The sequence below is a fragment of the Sminthopsis crassicaudata genome, chromosome 4 (genome assembly GCF_048593235.1).
Source record: "Sminthopsis crassicaudata isolate SCR6 chromosome 4, ASM4859323v1, whole genome shotgun sequence".
In the NCBI taxonomy this organism is placed as follows: Eukaryota; Metazoa; Chordata; class Mammalia; order Dasyuromorphia; family Dasyuridae; genus Sminthopsis; species Sminthopsis crassicaudata.
The window spans coordinates 469,578,981-469,600,764 of record NC_133620.1 but is presented as its reverse complement, the minus strand read 5'-3'; the positions used below and the strand labels follow the sequence as shown (position 1 = coordinate 469,600,764).

The 21,784-nt window shown below is 41.2% G+C and overlaps 1 protein-coding gene across 2 annotated transcripts in view; it reads left to right on the top strand.

The window, feature by feature from the left end:
* Window positions 1–21,784, top strand: part of LOC141540348 (G-protein coupled receptor 35-like) — a 39,510-nt gene that overhangs the window by 7,625 nt on the left and 10,101 nt on the right. The window contains exon 1 of one of the 2 annotated variants that reach the window (XM_074264268.1): window positions 19,850–19,952. The exons of the other annotated variant lie outside the window; for it this stretch is intronic. The gene's annotated coding sequence lies outside the window, so the exon portion shown is untranslated. Of the gene's footprint in view, window positions 1–19,849; window positions 19,953–21,784 lie in introns of those variants that run through there. 2 annotated transcript variants of the gene reach the window in all.

Genomic DNA, 21,784 nt, shown 5'->3' with positions numbered 1-21,784 from the left:
AGTCTGCTGCTCATTTCTTTTTAAAAATTTATTTTATTAAAAAAAAAACAGAATAAGAAAAAAGAAAAATAAAAGGAATACAAAACAAAATAAAACAAAACAAAAGAGAACATTGACATGTGCCCAACAGAACATCAAGGAGGACTCAAAATATATAACAACAAATTACCGGTTCAAGAAAGTATATTTACATTAGTAGAAGTAATTATATTCTTGACTGTCCATCTTTTCTTTACTTCCTTTGTCCTCTGCTGCTCACCTTATTTACTTTATTCTTTTCCTCCCATTACCCCCAAGAAAGCTTTAGTTTATGTATATATATATATATGTAGATATATACATACATACATATGTCTTTCCTATTCCTGCCTACTCTTTGCTTTAATTCTGTCCCTAACTTGCCTTACTATTATAGTTTTTAATTAATTTTATAATTATAATTTTTTTGACAGTACATATGCATGGGTAATTTTTTTTCTACAACATTATCCCTTGTATTCACTTTTCCTAATTTTCCCCTCCCTCCTTCTACTCCCTCCCTTAGATGACAGGCAATCCCATACATATTAAATGTGTTACAGTATATCCTAGATACAATATATGTGTGTAAAACCAAATTTCTTGTTGCATGCTAAGAATTGGATTCTGAAGGTATAAGAAACCTGGGTAGAAAGACAATAGTACAAATAGTTTACACTCAATTCCCAGTGTTCCTTCTCTGGGTGTAGTTGTTTCTGTCCATCATTGATCAACTGGAAGTGAGTTGGATCTTCTTTATGTTGAAGATTTCCACCTCCATCAGAATACATCCTCATACAGCATTGTTGTTGAAGTGTGCTGTGATCTTCTAGTTCTGCTCCAGGCCTCTCTGTATTCCTCCTGTTGGTCATTTCTTACAGAACAATAATATTCCATAACCTTCATATACCATAATTTACCCAACCATTCTCCAGTTGATGGGCATCCATTCATCTTCCAGTTTTTAGCCACTACAAAAAGAGCTGCCACAAACATTTTTTGCCTTGCTATTATTTAACCTTAATGGATCCCATTCTTGTCTTCTTCCTTCACTCTCTGCCTATTCCTCCCCCTTTATTTATTTATAGATTTTGAAAGGTGCCATACCCTTCATGGTATAGTGTACTGTGGCCTATTTAACCCATTCCTGATGTGAGTAGGTTTTCAGAACTATGAGCCCTCCTCCCCCCTCTAATGCTGCTCTATCTATTATTCTTTCTCTGCACTTCATTTGTATAACACAATTACTATTTTTACCTTAACTCTGCCCTAATCTTTCTTTTGAGCTGCCCTATTGGTGCATAAACATATGGTATATATTTCCCATGTAAAATAAAACAATTTGTAAATGTTGATTTCTTTGAAATTTACTTTTGATATTGACTCTTATCTGTTAAAATTTCTATTAAGTTTGGGTTTGGTTGATAGAAAGTCCAGAAAACCAACCAAATTTTGTTCAAATTCTTCAGTTTCTAGATGAGGAAATTGAAGCTAGGGAACTTAAGTGACTTAGAATCATGATTTAGAGCTTCAAGTAACTTTGAAGGCCGTCCAACCCCAGCCCTTCATTATACAAACCAGGAAACTGAGGCTCAGAGAAATGAATTTGTTCAGATTCAAGTCAATTCAGTGAGCATTTAATAAGTATCTATTACGTGTCATGGGCTGGCTTCTGGGAATACCAAGACAAAGAATCATCAGGGAGGTTTCCTTTTAATGGAGATCATCAAGGAAGAGATTAAAGAAGGCAGAAAAGGGCTGAAACTGAGCTTTGGAGGATACGTGAACAGGGCTGAGAAAGAAACCGTTGGCCAAAAAGGAAAAAGCTCAGAAGAGAGCAGGCACACTTTAATTCAGCTAAGCACCTACTATGTTCCAGGCAATGTGCCAAGGAGTAGGGAGACCATCTGTCTGAGGCATGTGCTTGGGGAACTTCCATCTCTAGCCATGATTTATGAGGTAGGAGGTTCTCTCTCTCTCTCTCTCTCTTTTTCTGTGTGTGTGTGTGTGTGTGTGTGTGTGTGTTGGGGGGGGGGGGACTGGGACGTCCCTGAAGGTCAGACACTTCCACTTTCTGCACCACAGGAGACTTTCTTTCTAACTTCCCTCTGATGACAGAATTCTCACTTGGAACATTGATGAGAATGAAACCAGACAGCCCACTCATCACCAACAAAAAACGTCATACAAACTTAAAAAGACTTACATCCTCTGGAAAAGAACTCCTTTCTTATACAAACTTAAATGCCCAATTCCATATCCTCTGGAAACAGGAAAACCTTTTCAGATACAAACTTAAGTAGTCTTGTCTATTCTGTTCTATTATTCTGTTTCTGTATAAAGTAAAGTTTTCAGATTATGTTTCTTTGTAATAGTACTTCTCTCTTGAAGCAGATATTGCCCACCAAGACATTATTTACTATTACTATTAATTATTATAGATAATATATAATAACATATTAATATTATATCTTAATAATATTAATACACTATATTATATATAATAATTATTAGTAGTAATATAAATATTATTATTTATTTCTAATCAATAAAGCCTTTCTTATTATAGCTTTGAGTAGGCGAATTTCTTTTGCTATGGACCTGCCCATAGAACTTTGGAGAAAGAGGACCACAGACCTGCCCTAGATCATACCCTCATCAACATGACCAAGAAAAGCTCCTAAATCTCTCATTTATTCCTTTCTTTTCTCTTCTTTTTCTTCCTCCCTTCCTTCTGCCTTGGTCCAACTACATATCCGGTACTGTGTCCAGATCCCGGTGTCATGGTTTAAATAAGTCACTGGTAGGCTAGACAGAATCAGGAGGATAATGAGTGCAGGTCATATAAATAAATGAATACAAAAGGATCTATGAAACACCTACTGTGTGCCAAAAACTGTTAAGGGCTGTGTGGATGCAAATGGAAAAGCAGAGACAGGTCTGACTCTCAAAGTCCTCATGCTCTAACACAGTTAGGAGGCTCAGGTATAGGGCAGATGGAAAGTGCCTGGGATCCTTATGGTGCATTGGAAGGACAGATGGAGAGACTCAAGAATCTGGATGACAAGCCATGCAGTTCTTGGCCGGAATATAGCAGGGAGAGAGGAGGCTGATGTACAACTTAATTTCATTTCAATTAATGAAGCCACGTCCATTGCTAAGATGGAACCATTTGACAGGGCCACGGACTCGGGTGTTGGGATCTATCTTGCATGTGCAGAGACCCTTTCCAGGTCAAGGGCAGCCCGGTGGTATAGTGGATAGAGCGTTGAGCTTGGAAGTGGGAAGATCTACTTTCAAATGTGGCCTTAGACATTTACTAATTGTGTGACCCTGGGAAAGTCACTTCACCCTGTTTGCCTCAGTTTCCTCATCTATAAAATGAACTGGAGAAGGAAAAGAACTCTAGTATTTTTGCCAAGAAAATCCCAAAATGGGTCATGGAGAGTTAGTCACAACTGAATAGCAACAGCAAAGGTTGCTGCCTGGATGTTGGCTGGAGACAAGGCTGGTGATTTGATTGGGGGAGTTGCTGCTCCTTATGGAGTTCTTGGGCAAGGAGTGTGATGGGAGATGGTGCTGGTAGTTTTGATCTTGTCCATATTGTCTCCTGTGTTTCCCATGAGGCAGCAGGCTAGTAGCCCTGCATCATCCCAGTTGGTGTGGTCCATGATGGTGGGACTGTGTCTCCACAGATACATAGATGAGAAGCAATTGGGTAACCAAGGCTATTTAGACAGAATTGAGGAGTCTCCAGAAGTCCATGAGAGACTGCTTCAAGTATTTGGAGGAGGGATTCACCTTGACCCCAAAGGGGAGACTAAGGAGTAGTAGGAGATGAAACATTCAAGTAAAAGGATCTGGCTTCCCCTTAAAAGATACTAATCCAAACCACCCGGTTTGTGGGCATCCACGAATGCCTTGGGGTTGTCCTGTTGTCCCCACTTGCCCGTTCATTTCATTTCTGTGCCCCATAATACTTTTTATGGATGATCCCTTTTCCTCCCTCCCTTGCTAAGAGACCCTTCTGACCCTCTGAGTTTTCCTCTTCTCAGAAAGTCCTCTGCCCCAGGCCTTTTGCCACTTTGGACAGGAACCATGAAATATGACTATATCTCCCCTGAATAAAACAGAAGCTCAGGCAGAACTGCTCAGGACTTACTTTCCGAACTGTACAAGAGTAAGGTGCACCTGGGGGAGGGGGCTTTTTTGTCTAGCAGATGATCACCTCCCCTCCTTGGTCCCTGAGAAGACAAGGGACTCTGGATGTGGTTAAACAAAGGATATTTCTTTCCTGAAATCAGTTCTGGGCCCAGCTCAGCGGCCATCTTCAGTGCTTAGCTAAGAGAGACTCCTTGTGGATGGACTGGGCTAGATGGCCACTGAAGTCAATCAATTAATCAACAAGCATTTATTAGGCACCCACTAGTGCCAAATACTGGGGATATCAAACCAAGACTTTGCAAGGGTCTTACATTCAAATGCGGGACAAGCAGGGCTTATCTCTATATCTATTTCTATATCATCTCTATTAGATATATTATATCTAGTGAGCAATTATATCTATGTCTACAGATAGATCTCTGTCTATATTAAACCTGTCTGCATTCACGGATATCAATCTTTATATTATGTCTATACTGATCCACGTATTAGTATATACATAACAAATGAATACAATAAATGAGAAGGAATCAAATATAAGACTGTTTTAGAGGGTAAACTCCGATATTTAGGGAGCTTCATTGGGAAAGTTTGAATGAAATGTTTGAATTCCATCTTGTTATTTAGTCATGTCTGACTTTCCGTGACCCCATTTGGGGTTTTCTTGGCAGAGATACTGGCATGGTGGCCATTTCCTTTTCCAGCCTATTTAACAGTTGAGGAAACCGAGGCAAACAGAGTCACACAGTGTCTGAGACTGGATTTGATACATTTGGGGAAGATGAGTCTTCCTGATTTAGGCTTGGTACTCTATCCACTGTGTCACCTAGCTGCCCTGGCTTAAAGAATCAGAAAGAGTCTCTGAAGTGAAAATAAGAAGGAGGGCATTTCAGGTAGTGGGAATAGACACTGGAAGGATAAAGAGGTGGGAAAGGAAAGGTCTCATGTGAGGAGCAGAGGGAGAATCAATTTGGTTGGAACACTAGGGTAGAAGGTTATGAAGGTTATGAAGAATTTAAGAGCTAAATAGAGGGGGAAGGACTCACTGTTTGACAAAAACTGTTGGGAAAAATGGGTAGCTATCTAACAGAAATTGGGGTTAGACCAATATTTCCTTCTATGGCTATGATAACATATAAATGGATGTATGACCTAGACATAAAAGGTCACACTGTAAGTAAAGAAAAAATGATATCTGACATCTCTGGGTAGGGAAAGAGGTTGTGGCTAAACAAACAATAGAGAGAATCACACGAGAGAAAATGGGTAATTAAAATTAATAAGTTTTGCCCAAACAAATCAATTTTATTAAAGATCAAAAGGGAAATAGGTAAATGGCAAGCAAAAAATCTTTGCAGAATTTCTCTGATAAAGATCATTTCAAGATACTTAAGAAGCTGATTCAAATATATAAAAGAGCCATTTGACCATTAATGGACAAAAAGTGAAAGGGGCAGTTTTAAAAGAGAAAAATTTAAGTTGTCAATAAGCGTGGGGGGGAAATGTTCTGATTCACCGTCCATGAGAGAAATGAAAGAGAAAGGAGCTCGGAAGTTCCAGCTCACAGACGTGAGGTTGGCAAAGATGACAAAAAGTGGAAGATAACAAGTATGGGTGGAGCTGCAGGAAAACAGGCAGACGCATGAGCCATCCAGGAACTGGGAACTGGTCCAGCCTTTCTGGAAAGCAATATGGAACTGTGCCCGTGAGCTTACTCGGCTGGCCAGAATCTTTGAGTCAGCTGTACCATTCCTGCCCCTGCTTCCCAAAGAGAGCAAGGACAGACAGAAAGGATTCATAGGTAGAGGCATCTAGGAGGTGCAATGGAGTCAGGAAAACTTGTTCAAATCCAGCCTCAAAAACCTACTATCGAGACTGGAAAAGAATAAAGGTTGCTATAATAATAAGATGAATCTAGGATAAGGAGTATCTCCTAACATCAACAAAGGAAAAGCCTTTTAGTTGAAAAACAAAATCTAAATTACAGACAATGTCATGAATAAACTTCTGGGATTATTCCATTTTAAACATTCTTTTCTATTTATGTTACAATAAATTAAAGGCCAAATGAAATAAAACCCATCACACGTGTCCCTTCTTTCTGATGGCACATTTTCCTCATCTGTGAAATGGGGATAGGACATTGTACCAATCAAATGAGATCATATTTAGAAAGAGCTCAGCACAGTGTTTGGTATAACATAGGCACTATATGCAGCTAGGTGGCACAGTGAATAGAGCCCCAGCCTTGAATTCAGGAGGACCTGAGCTCAAATCTGGTCTCAGACACTTAACACTTCCTGGCTGTGTGACTCTGGGCAAGTCACTTAACTCCAATTGCCTCAGCAAATACACACACACACACACACACACACACACACATACACACACACACACATATATGTAAGCACTATATCAGGGCAGTTGGGTGATGCAGGAAAGAGAGTGCCAGGTCTGGAGTCAGAAAGTCTCCTTTTCTTCAGGTCAAATTTTATCTTGGACATTTAATAGCTATGTGACCCTGAGCAAGTCACTTTTCCCTATTTGCCTCAGTTTCCTCATCTGTCAAATAGCTGAAGAAGGAAATGGCAAACCAAACCAATATCTCTGCCAAGAAAATCCCCAGTGGGGTCATGGGAAGTTAGACACAATTGAACAAGGTGCTATGTAGATATTAACTATTACTATTATGCACAAAATATTTGCAGCAGCTCTTTTCACATGAGCCAAAATTGGAAACCAGGAGCCTCTCCTATTTGGGAATGATTCAATACATTAATGCTTTGTGCTGTAACTAGTACTTAGTGAGCATTTAATAAATGCTTGTTGATTTGACTGCATGAATATAATGGAACACTATTTTGCAATAAGAAATTATGAAATCGTTTCAGAGGAAATAGGGAAGATCTTTATGAGCAGATAACAGTGAAAAGAGCAGGACCAGGAAAAGAGTGGGTTTGTGTAATGACCACAATATTGAGAACAATAACTTCCAAAGACTTTCGTATTCTTATTAGTATCCAGAGTCACACAACTCCCAACTGTCTGAGACTGGATTTAAACTCAGAGCAGGTAGGAAACAACCAGGTCATCTCCTTTCCTGATTTGATCCTTGAGGAGATAATGGGCTCCCGGATGTTCCGGGAGCCTCCCAACTCCAGGCCTAGACTTTATCCACTGCCCCACCTAGCTGAGCCATTCAGGTCTCAGACCTTTTCTTAAGGTGTGGAGTGCTTTCTTTATAGCCAAAATGACTTCCTTCCTTTTTATATTTTCAACCTTATATGTCTTTTGTCTCATCTGACCTCTCATTTTTTAAAAAATTAATTTTATAATTATAACATTTTTTGACAGTACATATGCATAGGTAATTTTTTTTTACATTATCCCTTGCACTCCCTTCTTTTCTGAATTTTTCCCCTCCTTCCCTCCACCTCCTCCCCTAGATGGCAGGCATTCCCATACATATTAAATATCTTATAGTATTCCTAGATACAATATATATGTGCAGAACCGAATTTTGTTGTTGTTGTTGTTGTTGCAAAGGAAGGATTGTATTTGGAAGGTAAAAATAACCTGGGAAGAAAAACAAAAAATGCTTACAGTTTACACTCATTTCCCAGTGTTCCTTTTCTGGGTGTAGCTGATTCTGTCCATCATTGATCAATTGGAATTGGATTAGCTCTTCTCTGTGTTGAAGATATCCACTTCCATCAGAATCCATCCTCATACAGTATTGTTGTTGAAGTGTATAATGATCTCCTAGTTCTGCTCATTTCACTCAGATTAATTGATGTCTCTCCAAGCCTCCCTGTATTCATCCTGCTCTGACCTCTCATTTTAATGAAGGACAAATGGGCATCTCCTTGCAGATTCTGATAAAAATTTTATTGAAACGAAAAATGATTCATAAGTGATATTTAGTTACCACTGATAAAGTACACAAAGTGGTGTAGCTCCTTATTGACCAGAAGGCTGAGAAAATAGAATTCTCCACTGTAATGAGGTTTTGAGGAATCATGGGAGAGGAGGGAGAAACTGTTGAAGGGGAACCCAGGAGCTTTTGAGCTCTATGGGAGGTGAAGAGGCTGGGAATGAAAATAAGAACCCGTGGCAAAAATCATTGTAAATAAAAAGTGGTGCTACCTTGAACAGTTATGAGCCCCATGTAAGGGCTGATCTGCCTGGACAGAACCTTACTGTTTCTTCTTCAACTTTACTCACACTCCTGAGCCCTGGTGAATTTATTCATGCTTTTCTCCTCATTGTTGCTTTAGTGAAATAGCACTGCTCACCTTTTGGGAGGTTCCCGCTTTCTTAAAAACAAACAAACAAACAAACAAACAAACAAACAAAACCCAAACAAACCTTTTATTTTGTTTTGTTTTGTTTTGTTATCTGTACTTCTGGGTCTTGTTTCTAGAGAAAGATAAACAGATTTTTATTGCAAACCAAGCACATGTTTAGTAAGGAAGAGTAAACCACAAAGGGAATGGGAGGAAAAAATGGAACCATGAGCACCATGGGTCTCAACTTAGCTCTGAACTTCTACAGAAGCTCTCTTTGGAGCCAGTTGGAAGCACAGAAAGCCTCAGTGGCTTTGCTTCATTTTTAAAGGTATTCATCTTTTATTTTTGCATTATCTCCGTATTCAGCTATATTCCCTCCTGAGGAGACCCAGGGTTTGTAAAAAAAAAAAAAAAAAAAAAAAAAAATTGAGAACAAAGACACATGCCAGCTGAGTTGGATGGTAACCATAGGAAATGTTCTGCCATCAGTCGCTCTGGAGAGCTCTCCTTCAGGTTCGATTAGGGTATGAGGCTCATTGTTTTTTCACATCTACATTTCTTGTAACCTGGGCTCAGCTCCACTATCCCAGAGTGCTCTGTACCCGTCACACATATCATTTCTTTCTGATCACATTCATGTGCCACAATTTGTTTGTCCCTTCCCTTAGCCAAGGGTATCTATTGGTTCCTAGTTCTTTGTTGTTACACAAGTGCTGCCATAAATATGTGGGTGTTTCCAGGGACCTTCTTTTTGTACCCAAGCTCCTTGGGGGTCTGTACTAGCCGTGGGGTCTTTGTGTCAAGGAGGATGGATATTTTCATCTCTGTCTTAGCAGTATTCCAACATCTTTGGCAGAAGGATGGACTGATTCACAGCTCCACCAATCATGCATTAGGGTACCTGTCTTTGCATAATTCCCCTTTACATACAATATTCCCAACTTTGGCAATCTTTGCCAATTTGCTATGTGTAAGCTGAAACCTCAGAGTTGTTTTGATTTCTCAGTCATTTGTTGTTCATTTGTGTTCTTCCCATTTGGGGTTTTCCTGACAAAGATACTGGAATGACTTGCTATTTCCTTTATAGTTCATCTTACAGATGAGGAAACTGAGGCAAACAGGGTGAAGTGAGAATCACTGAGCTAGGAATTATACAAGGTTGGATTTGAACTCAAGTCTTCCTGATTCCAGACCCTGGTGCTCTATCCACTGCAACCATCTTGCTGCCAAACAAAGGGGTTCCGTATGTTTAATTAACTCATGAGATACCTAGTCACAGTGGGGAATGTGTGACCAGGGCCTAGTCCAGGCCCTCAGAGTTAGACACACCAAGGATTTTACTTGGGAAAATGCTCTTGGATTAACATGCTGGTTGTTACAAGCTGATTTTAGAAAATCCTAGAAAGATTTACATGAACTGATGCTGAGTGAAACAAGCAGAACCAGGAATACATTGAATACAGTAACAGCAAAAATGTTGTGATGACCAACTATGAAAAACTCGGTTCTTCTCAACGGTTCAGTGATCCAAGGCAATCCCAATAGACTTTGGACAGAAAATGTATCTGCATCCAGAAAAAGAGCCAAGGAAACTGAGTGTAAATCAACACATACTATGTTCATTTCTTTTTTCCATTTTTTTAAAAATCTTTCCCATGGTTTTTCTCCTTTTGCTCTGATTTTTCTCTTCCAACATGATTCATAAATCAATGTGTGTTAAAAATAAATTTTAAAAATGAAAGAAAAAAATAAAAAAGGTTGGTTATCAAACAAAATAAACTTCCAACATTAGATCAGATCAGAGCCAAAATAGTTTGCCAGCTCTGTGTATCCTGGGATCTCTGTGTGCCTCAGTTTCCTCACCTGTCAATTGATGGTAAGATACCCTCTCAGGTCTGTGCTCACCTGGCCCAGATCTGAACCCCTGGAGATGCCTCCTTGTGACCTTCCAGCTCTTTTGTCCACCTTTCCCCTCCAACATGTGTCTTTTTTGCAATCTGTACAATCTGCTGAGTGAGAGCAAGAACCACAGAACTGTTTGGCAATCTGAATAACCTCTCCCTTATCTCTGAGGCGAAGCAGGATGGGGTCTGGCTGGTCCCTGCGTGAGAGAAAGAGCCTTGGCATTTCGCACATGAGTGCTGAGCAGCTCACAGCCTCCCCGTCCAAATTCAGTCATTTCCCAATGTTCACCTGAATCTGACTCCTCCGTTTTACAGAACTGATTACTGAAGGTCAGCAGGGTGAGTGACAGCTAATACCACTGGACATTCAAACTCAAATTCTGGGCCTCCAACCTTGGGTTGAACCTTTCCCCCATCCTGGCTGCTTCTGCTCTGGCTGAGTATTTCCAGAACCCCAGGCTTTCCTGCAGACCAGCCTGCAAACAGAGTATGCCATGGGAATTTCTAATGGAGGAAATGACCTGGAAAGTGAATTAGCCTCTTCTGACTCACGCAGTGTAGATGCCGCCCGGCTCACGAAAGCACCCGGAGTAGCAGCCATTCTGGCCTCCCAAGGAGGTGGGATGAAACCTTGCTAGTTCTTCTGCAGAGAAACAGACTTAGTCTAAATTGGGAGATTGTCCTACCTTTCGTGAGTAGCCCCAACTTCTGGCCCTCTGACCCCATGTCCTTTCCTGACTTTGACAGTAACAGGTCTTTCTGTAGTCACCCTAGACTTCCAGAGCACTTAGGACCAGACTGAATCCAGCCTGAGAGCTGGGAGGGACTTTGGAGTCCAACCCCTCCCCCTCATTTTACAGAGGGGGAAACTGAGGCTGAGAGAGTTCATAGGTGTACAGCCCTTAGAGCAACCTCAGAAGCCAAATACTATCTTTTTACTTTACAATGAGGAAGATCCCTTTCCTACCAAAAGAAACAAGGAAGGGTGCTAGAAAACTGGCTCTGGGGTCAGGGAGCCCTGAGTTCAAATTTCACCTCAGATAATTACGAGCTATGTGATCCTAGCCAACCATCTCTGTGCTAGAATTTGTTTTGTTATTTTTTTAATCTGTAAAATGACTCTCTGGATACTAAATACCCTTCCAGCTTTAAAACTAAGCCTTTATTCATAGATAATTTCAGGGGAGAAGACATAGGAGGTGACAGGCAGAAGGGACAGCTAAGAGCAAAGGTGTGGAGGCAGGACATAGATTGTCATGTATGTGGAACAACAAGTGGCTAGTTTAGTCATGCTGTAGAGTGGTTGTGTGTCTAATGGAACAGGTGACAAAGGACTGCAGGTGTCAAACACAGGAGACTGCCTAAGGGCAGCAGGGAGCAATGGTAGGCTGTTGAACTGGGGAGTGACTGGGGAATCAGGATAAATTGAAGAGAGGGAGACTCGAAGCATGGGGGTCAATGAGGAGACTTACTATAGGCCAGACGAGAAAGAGGTGGCAAAATCCTAAACTTAGCTCCTGTCTAGATGGTGCAGAGAAGGTGACAAGCAAGCTAGCTACCTCTGTGGGCCTCAGTTTCCTTATCTGTAAAGTGAGGAGGTATGACCAGATAATCTTTTTCCAGAACTAAGTATGGTCATCAGATTCACCAGTGCCTTGTGGGGAGGGCCCTGTGCACTCCTGCCTCCCTCTGTTATCTTCTTCTCCTCCCCGTGCTTCTCTAGACAGACTTTGTGGCCAGAGGGAAAGAGGAAGAGAAGTGACCTCAGAGACTAATCATTTGGGGAGATGCATGACTAATGAAAAGGATTGATTTTAGAGCTGGAATGGCAGGCTGCTGAAATCTTCAGGCTGTGGCCACAGAGGGCCATCCTTTTGGGAAATTGAACCCAGTCCCACTACCGCAAGATTATGACAGAACAGAAACCGCTTTGTCATCCCCTCCAAGGAAATACAAGAAGGAGTCAGGGAGAATGGAAGAAGGGATAGGAAGAAAGGCCCCCCACTCCCCTAGCATTGGCCCCCTCCCCAAGGGCACTAAGGACCACTGGAATGCCAACATTTCCTGCTCTAATGCTGAATGTTGAAAACCCCCTTTCAGAGCCTGGGGTCCTGAATCCAGGAAAGAAAGCAATGGAGTCATTTTTTAAAAAATTAATTTTATAATTATAATTTTTTTGACAGTACCTATGCATGGTAATTTTTTTTTTTACAACATTATCCCTTGTACTCACTTCTTTTCTGAATTCCCCCCCTCCCTCTACCCACTCCCCTAGATGGCAGGCAATCCCATACATGTTAAATGTGTTACAGTATATCCTAGATACAATATATGTGTGTAGAACCGAATTTCTTGTTGCACACTAAGAATTGGATTCCGAAGGGATAAGTAATCTGGGTAGAAAGACAAGAGTGCAAACAGTTTACACTCAATTCCCAGTGTTCCTTCTCTGGTGTAGCTGATTTTGTCCATCATTGATCAAATGGAACTGAATTAGATCTTCTCTATGTTGAAGATAGCAATGGAGTCATTTTAAGGTCAGGTTACATCTCTCTCTGGACAGCCCTGCCTCATAATGCTCTCCCATACTCAGCTGGGTAGGTCCTAATGCTCAATAAAACTCCATTAGGCTCAATGTTGGAAAAATTACCCATGCATGTGCTTTGTAAATAAAAAGCTTTAATTAAAAAAACAAAAAACAAAAAACTCCAGTAGGCAAGTCCAGTGATTTTTTTTAACTTCTTGGATCCTTAACTTCTTCATTGCTTAAAAAGGAAAGGGTGACTTTTCAGGTTATGACTAGCATAAAAGCATGAATTTAGGACTGGATGGGGCCTTGGAGGTTATGGAGTTCAAGTGCTCATCCCAGATTAGGAAACAGGTTAGTTAGGTGACTTGCTCAGTATGAATTTATATTTAGCAAAAGTCTGGGTGAAATTTGCTCCCACTTAATGCCCTACCCACTAAGCCATGCTGCCTAGTTTTTTTTTTTTTTGTTTGTTTTTTTGTTTTTTGTTTTTTGTTTTTTTGCGCTCAGAACAAGCTTCACAAAAAAACATGTCAAGGATATATAGCAAAAAGAATATCCTCACCAACTTTCTAAAAATAAAATCCATTTTTGCAGCAGATGTGATGGTGAAGAGAAACAGGAAAAACCTGATCCTGGGACCAGTGAGTTCTTTAAGCACAGGAGTGAGATGGAAAGAGAGAGTGCGTCAATTTTTCTTGGTAATCAAGTGCTATACTAAAATGTTTTTATGGCTGGCTGTAAGTGCTGACTAAATTTTGACACCTTGAGACAAAGCCCTGGCTGTACTGGCTTAGTTATAGCTCTTTCTAAGAATTCTTTTAGCTCTTAATCGTATGAACTTTCAGCTAAGAGTTATTGCTCATTGCCTGAAATACAGCCAATTCAAACATGAAGAGGAGATCACAGTATCAAAGAAAAAATATTCCTACTTTAACCTATGTTGAAAGGACAAGTCTGCCAGAAACAATTTTTTTCATTTATTAATCATTATTCTAGATCCAAATACCACTTTTTTTTTTTGAGACAGACATGGTCAAATTGGCATTTTCCTTGGTTCCATCAGACATGTCTTTCTAATACACGACTATTTTGAAGTAACATTAAAAGACATTTTGAACAAAATTTTCATGTCACAATGAAACAATTACACAGGTCCAAGTTAACTTCATCAAGAAGAAGAATAATCTCTTACTCTTTGGGGCCCAACTCTGAAGAATCATTTCCCTAAAACCACTCAATCCCTTTATGACCAAGATAGCTCCTCAAAAGATCTTTTTCTTTTCTTAGGTACATCACAGTTCTACTCCCTTTAGGCTATCGGGAAGAAGGTTACTACTCTTCCTTGTCCTTGAAAAGCTATCACTTAATTATATCAAGAGAGGAATCTTTTCCGGGTTGATTTGAGAGAGGGAAACCAGACATTGTTTTAGAAATGATAAAGGCTGGCAAAATTCCTCTGAAATGAGAACCAGGAGCCGCAGGCAGAAGCGGTGGAGAGGAAGCTCTAGGCTGGCTATCAGGAGAACCATCCTGACAACGGGAGCTCCCCTCAAGTGGAGTAGGGATTCTCTACCTCACCTACAGAATGCAGCCTACCCCCTCCTACAGTCTTTGGGGAAAGGTTTCTGCCCATCCAGGACATCCATCTCTTGGCCTATGGGTTGCACATCAGAATGGGGAGAATACCAAGAAACTTCCAGACTTCTAACAAATGCTTTGGATGGTTTTTCTTCACCGCCACCACATTTTAGGTCTGGGCCCGAGCTGAGGGCCACAGGCATTGCTTAAGCCAAGCTACTGCTAAAGGAGGCTTGACAACTCTTTTTGTGGAAGCAAAGAATTGGAAACTGAGCGAATGTCCATCCATCGGGTAATGGTTGAACAAGTGGTAGTATACAAATGTAAGGGAATACTATTGTGTTGTAAGAAACAAAGAGGGGGATGCTTTCAGAAGAATCTGGGAAGATTTATATGAAATGATGTAAAAAAGAAGTGAGTAGGACCAGGAGAACATTGTATTCAGCAACAGCAATATGGTAATGACAATGCTAATAATATCCAGATGTGAGTTAGCTCCTCTAATCAATAGAAGAATTCACAAAAATTCCAGAGGATTTATGATGAAAAATGCTCTCCATCTCCAGAGAGAGAACTAATACTCAGAAGGCATATTGATGCATTTTCCCTTTATTTTTCTTGGTTTCCCTTCCCCCTTCCCCCGCAACGTGGCTAATGTGGAATTGTTTTGGATGACTTCATATGTATAATGGAGATCGTATTTCTTGCCTTCTCTATGGATGGGGGTGGTTAGAGAGAAAGAGAGAATTTGGACCTGAAAATAATTTTTTTTCTGGTTTCCTCCTAGGTATCATGTCTTTCTTTTTTAATTTTTTAAAATTTTTAAATTAATTTTATAATTATAATTTTTGACAGTACATATGCATGGGTAATTTTTATTTTTTACAACATTATCCCTTGTATTCACTTCTTTTTCAAATTTTCCCCTCCCTCCCTCTATTCCCTCCCCTATTTGACAGGCAATCCCATACATGTTAAATGTATTACCGTGTATCCTAGATACAATATATGTGTGTCAAACTAAATTTCTTGTTGCATGGTAAGAATTGGATTCCAAAGGTAAAAATAACCTGGGTAGAACGACAATAGTGCAAACAGTTTACACTCAATTCCCAGTGTTCCTTCTCTGGGTGTAATTTTTAAAAATAATTTTAATAATTTTTAAGAAGAGTACTTAGGATGAAATCTTCTTCTCCCTTCTCCAACTGTCTCCTAGCTCAAGGCCCACCATAGTAAGAATTTACCAAGTATTTATGGTTGATGAAACTACAATGATTTGGGCAAAATAAGCAGACAGGGACAAGGGAGTTTCCTGGCTTGCTTGGGAGACCGGAAGAGATTCCTCCAAACCAAAAGATTTGACGATGCACAAAAGCGTCTGTTTGATGAATGGTCTGGTGTCAATTGTAGGGATGGAGAGGATCCAGGAGTCCATGTTCTCAGTTTTGTGGGCAGTTGCGGGCAGAACACTAGACTAGTTGCTGAGATGTCCTGAAATCATTACCGAAGGTTGTAGGCTGGCTGCTAGCTCTTAGATCCAGAAAGGTGAATTGAAATGCAGCTGATGGGAGACGTCCGGGCTCAAAGGAGAAACCCCATTTTGGCTTTTTCTGTCTGATCCAGGCTAAGAGGAGAAAGGATTAGCTGTACCTAGAGTTCATAGTACATCCAGAACTCTGAATGTCAACAACAGAGACCTGACAGGAAAGGGGGAATTCAGAGTGATTTAAATCAGATCAGAATTTAATCTCTCATTTTCCTAATTGTTCAGCATAGAAAATATTCCCAAAGGGAAGTAATGGACCTGGTTTTATGGAATTAGAGAGTTCAGAATCTCCACTAATAGCAGCTAATTGGTTCCATCTAAACGGAAAGTCTGTTTGTTTCTTCTTCTGTTCCTTTGGATTTTTGTCCTCCAGTTTTAATGGCTGGGCAGTAACTTCAGTATATGCAGAGCGAAGGGACCAAAAAGAACCAAACAGGGCATCTTTCTCCCCTTTTTGTTTGTATTTTTTTCATGGCCACCTGGCAAAGAAAGGAAGATGCCCTGAAATGTTTTTTTTTATATTTTTAAATATAATTATAACTTTTTTTGACAGTATATATGCATGGGTAATTTTTTACATTATCCCTTGCACTCACATCTGTTCCAATTTTTCCCTTCCTTCCCTCCACCCCTTCCCCTAGATGGCAGGCAGTCTTATACATGTTAGATAAGATGCCTTGAAATGAAGCTGCTCAGGGGTCCTGGACGTGTATTCCAGAGCAGCCTGATGGAAACTGGAGACTTGGCCCACAATCCAACTGTTGGAATCACCTAGAAAGTTTCTGGGGAGGCTGTGAGACAAATGAAATACATCAGGATGGGTTTGAAGTTCAGGGGGAGTGGAAGCATAATCCTTAGCCTTTTTATCAAATGTTAACATGATATGTTGGGCCTTATTGGATCAAAACAAGAAGAGGATTCCAGCTCTATAGAGTCTGTCTTTTTGATCTTTCCGAGGCTCTGGCAGTGTTCTGGACATCCCTGGATGGGTGTCCATTCAGTGTTGGTGGAGTGAACATGGGATTTGGTCAAGATCCCCTTCCAAGTCAACCCTAGAACTGAATTTGGAATTCAGTTCTGACCTAGAAGGACCCCTGAAATCTTCCTGATGCCTTTTTCTTAGGATGCAATCTTCTTCTCCCTTCTCCAACTGTCTCCTAGATCAAGGCCCACCATAATAAGAACTTACTAAGTATTTATGGTTGATGAAACAACAATGATTTTGAGCCTCAGGCTCAAGACATGATCTGGACTTGGGGTTCCCCATGCCTGTCTGATCACGCTTTCTTGGAGACCTTTGTTAGAGCTTTAGCCATCTCGTGCTCACCATTGATGGTGAACTTGCCCAAGGTGATGTGGATTGTAAATAACTGGACTGGGAATGGAAGCCAAGACGTCTCACTCAAATATGGCAATCTTTTTACATAGTCGTTGCTTAATCAACGCTTGTTCACTGACTGACTCAACTGCACAACTCTGGAAAGCTTGCTATCTTCTGGACAGCTGAGGAGGACTGGCCAGAGAATTTTCAGGCCATCAATTAACATACAAATGTATTGAGTACTTAGTATGTACCAGTTACTGTGTTGCATACTGGGGTTACAAAGACAAAAGGGAGACCATTCTTGCCCTCAGGGAGCTTACATTCTAATAGGGCAGAAAACATACTTATAAATAGGGAGACCCATGATACATGTAAAATAAAACAAATACAATTCATCACCAATCTGCTTACTATATGATTGGTAACATCATTCTTCGAGATTAAGTGCCCCCCAACTTTGTTTTTAGTAACACTGTGCTTCCATAAGATCATGGAACTATGGGAAGCCAGATATGCTTATATTTCAGAAGAGACCTCAAAGACTGAGCCCTAGAACAATCAAAGAAGTAAAAGCTCTCTTCTAGCCTTTTGCCCCAGCCCCGTCCTCCATCTTGGAGCCATAATTCATCTAAGAACCAGATAATTGTGCCCTTTATGATAAAACTACAAAAATAAATACAACCGTTAATGCCTGAGATCATTCTAGAATTCCATTTGGGCTAGTTCCCTCTGAAATGAACATTTTTTTTGTTTGCTTTGTTTATTCTTGGTGAAAAGCTCTATAAAATACAATAAATAATCAGGATGGGGTTTCAAAAGTATACAATGTAGCTTTGTCAGGGAAGAAGCAGGAAGAGAAGTTTTGAGGGAAAAAAGGAATCCAAGAGGAAAGGGATTAAATGGGAAGCATTTCAAGCATGAGGAATATCCAGAGCAAAGGCAGATGGGAAAGAGAGTTGTGTATGAGAAGCCACTGGTAAGGATGCTTGTGTGGCTGTACCTTTGAGAATTTTGAGCAGAGACTGGAGAATTAGGAAGAGGTGAGAAGACATTTTTTCCCCCCTGAGGCTGGGGTTAAGTGACTTGCCCAGGGTCACACAGCTAGGAAGTCTTAAGTGTCTGAGACCAGATTTGAACTCAGGTCCTCCTGAATTCAAAGCTGGTGCTCTATCCACTGCACCACCTAGCTGCCCCGAGAAGACATTTATAATTAATCCTGGAAGTAATAAGAAACCACTGAGGGTTATTGAAGAAGAGGAATGACTTTGTCAGATCTGTGCTTTGGAAAAGTCACTTTGTATAGAAGGGGGAAAGACTTGAGGCAGGAAGGCTGGCTAGGAGGCTACCGCAATCATCCAGGCAGAAAGTGAGGATGATCTGGATCAGGGGATGGTGTTGTGAGGATGGGATATAAATCAGAGGGGTTGAGTGGGTAGACAAGATTTGGCAACTAATTGGATCTGTGGGATGAGGGAGTAAGAGTAACTGACTATGATGCAGATGGTGGATCAAGGAAATGGGAAAATGGTGGTACCCTGGGTATCAGTTAAAAAGAGGGTTAAATTAAAGGAGGGAAAGGGACCCATATATGCAAAAACGTATGTAGCAGCCCTTTTTGTAGTGGCAAGGAACTGGAAACTGAGTGGCTGCCCATCAGTGGGGAATGGCTGAATAAGTGATGGGATATGAATGTTATGGAATACTATTGTTCTATAAAAAATGATCAGCAGGAGGATTTCAGAGAGATCTGGAGACATTTACATGAATTGACACTGAATGAAGTGAGTAGAACTAGGAGATCATTATCATAGCAATTATACGATGATCATTCTGATGGACGGGGCTCTTCTCAACAATGAGATGACGGATGCCAGTTCCAATGATCTTGTGATGGAGAGAGCCATCTGCACCCAGAGAGAGGACTGTGGGAACTGAGGGTGGACCACAACATAGCATCTTCACTCTTTCTGTTGTTGTTCACTTGCATTTTTGTTTTCTTTCTCATTTTTTCTCTTTTTGATCTGATTTTTCTTGTGCAGCAAAATAATTGTATAAAAATGCATACCTATATTGGATTTAACATAATTTTTTACCACGTACAACATATATTAGATTACTAGCCATCTAGGGGAGGGGGTGGAGGGAAGGAGGGAAAATTTGGAACACAAGGTTTTGCAAGGGTCAATGGTGAAAAATTATCCATGCATATACTTTGTAAATAAAAGCTTTAATTTTAAAAACAGAGGATTCAATTTCAGGGAAAGCTCATGGGCTCTGTTTGGAGTTTAAGTACTACTTAGCTGTCCAGTTAAGAAAGGCCAATAGGAATTCAATAGGAAATTGATGACAAATAACTGAAGAAATGGAATTGAGCAAGTCAGGAAAGCTGAGTATGATTTAGCCTTGCTGGAGGTGCCCCCAGGGAAAGGGAGTGGTGGAAAGTGGGGGGGAAGTGTAGAGCTGGAGCAGAAGCAAGGAGGGTGGGAGAGAAGGCAGAAGCAGCTGTGCACACTGGAAGGCATCCCATCTGAGGAGCTCAGAGACTAAGGAGCAGATCCCCTCGGCCAGACGAGGAGGGACATCCGGGGCCCAGCCACAGGTGAGACCCCCAGGCTCGAACTTTCCCTTTGAGCCAGAGCTCAGGGGCCAGGCCAGTTGGCAGTACCCACACAGATCTGCAGATAACTAAGCTGTCAGCCTAGTGACCCCCCGCTCTCAACCAAGAAGCTGACAGCTTGCTCTCAAGGTGGGCCTCCTGCTCAGGATAGGATGAAACTGGAGAGGGAAGATAGGATTGAAGAGGGAGCAGGGGGAATGAGGTTAGAGGAAGTGGGCACTGAGTCCAGGCTAAGGAGAAGATCTCAAGGGTGTCTTATCTTTATGGCCCCGGCCTGTGAGATTTCTGGGTCATTTGGAATTCCCTGTGTGGAAGCTCCTTCTGCTAATGGGCAAGTCTTCTCTAAGATCTAATCTTAGAGACTGCCTAGGGTCCTGAGAAGGTATGTGACTAGGCCAGAGTCACACAACCAATATGTGTCAGAAGTAACAATCTTCCTCCCGTTACTATATTATCCTTTAAGTGATTTTTCCTTGGAGATGGTGGTGGGAGGTAAAGGAGTCAAACATCACAATAGAAAGTGTAGAGGCAGGACTAGTTTTCAGGGGACCTGGGTTCAAATCCTTGCTCATGTGATTCTGGGTAAGTCACTTAACTCCTCAATTTCTTCCCCTGTAAAGGACGGAGTTTAGCCCAGGTGACCCATGTGGTCCTTCCAACATAAAAGTAATGATCCCAGATGGGAATCTCCAAGAAATTCACATCCCAGGAGAAGCTGGATAGAACATCTGAGGTTCAGGGATCTTTGGGCTAGAGAGGAGAGGGGAGGAAGCAGTTTGCTGTATCCAGAGTCCCCTCCCAGACAGGGGGTTCACACTCAGATACAACCTGGTATTAGGAAGGTCTTTTTGTTCTCTTGGGGGACTCCAGACTGCCCTGATCTCACTTCCCATCAAGGAAAGTCCTGGGCATTTCTGTGAGCATCAGGAAGGGCCCTGTTGAGGAGGGGGAGGGCCATCCTTTGCCAACTTCTCCTCTTCTCTGCATGAGTTAGAAGGGGAGGAGCCCTTTGGCCTGATGTATGATATTTTCTGGAAACTGACTCAGGGATGTGTTAAACTAGAACCCTGCATCCAAAGCCAGGGGACTCAAAGTCAAGTCCCAGCTCTGTGACTTTGGGTGGAGCACATAACTGAGACCTAATTTCCTCATCTGTAAAATTAATACATTTTTACTATATAATCTCCATGGACTAGAGATGGTTAGTAAAAGGATTATAAAGTGGCTAAATGGTTGGATTCTAAGAGTATTTTTAATAGCTCAGAATCAGTTTGGTGAGAGGTGGACAGGGCAGGGCTCTTTGTTTGGACCTTGGAGGTCCCTTTCAGCTTCAGAGCCATGACTCTAGTTAAGATCCTTGTCCCCTTTGGCAGTGTGGGAAAATGGAAAGGATAGAGTCCTGTGTAGACACAGAAGTCAGTAGAACAGAATTATGGGATGGAAGGGAACCAATGATGTATCAAAGGAACAATTGACTCAGTGTTAGGCACTTTCTGGAAAAGGACCCACTTTGGCTGGAGTTAGAGGGCTTGACCCTCTCTGGGCACCCTTGCAAGGCAGCTGTCATCCTTCTCAATCTCTTCCCAGACATAATGATCATGGTGGTCTATGGACCACCATTTCCTCCTGCATACTTTCTCCTCTCTGGGTTCTAATGTATCCTGGCTGGGGAGGAGGATATCTCAGGACTCAGAAGTAAATACCCAGCACTTCCATCCTGGAAACTACTCCTTTGAGTTTCCTTGTCTGTAAAACAGATGATAGAGCAAAAGAGACAAAGAAAGCCTCTTCCTGGAGGCAGTTATACTTGCTAT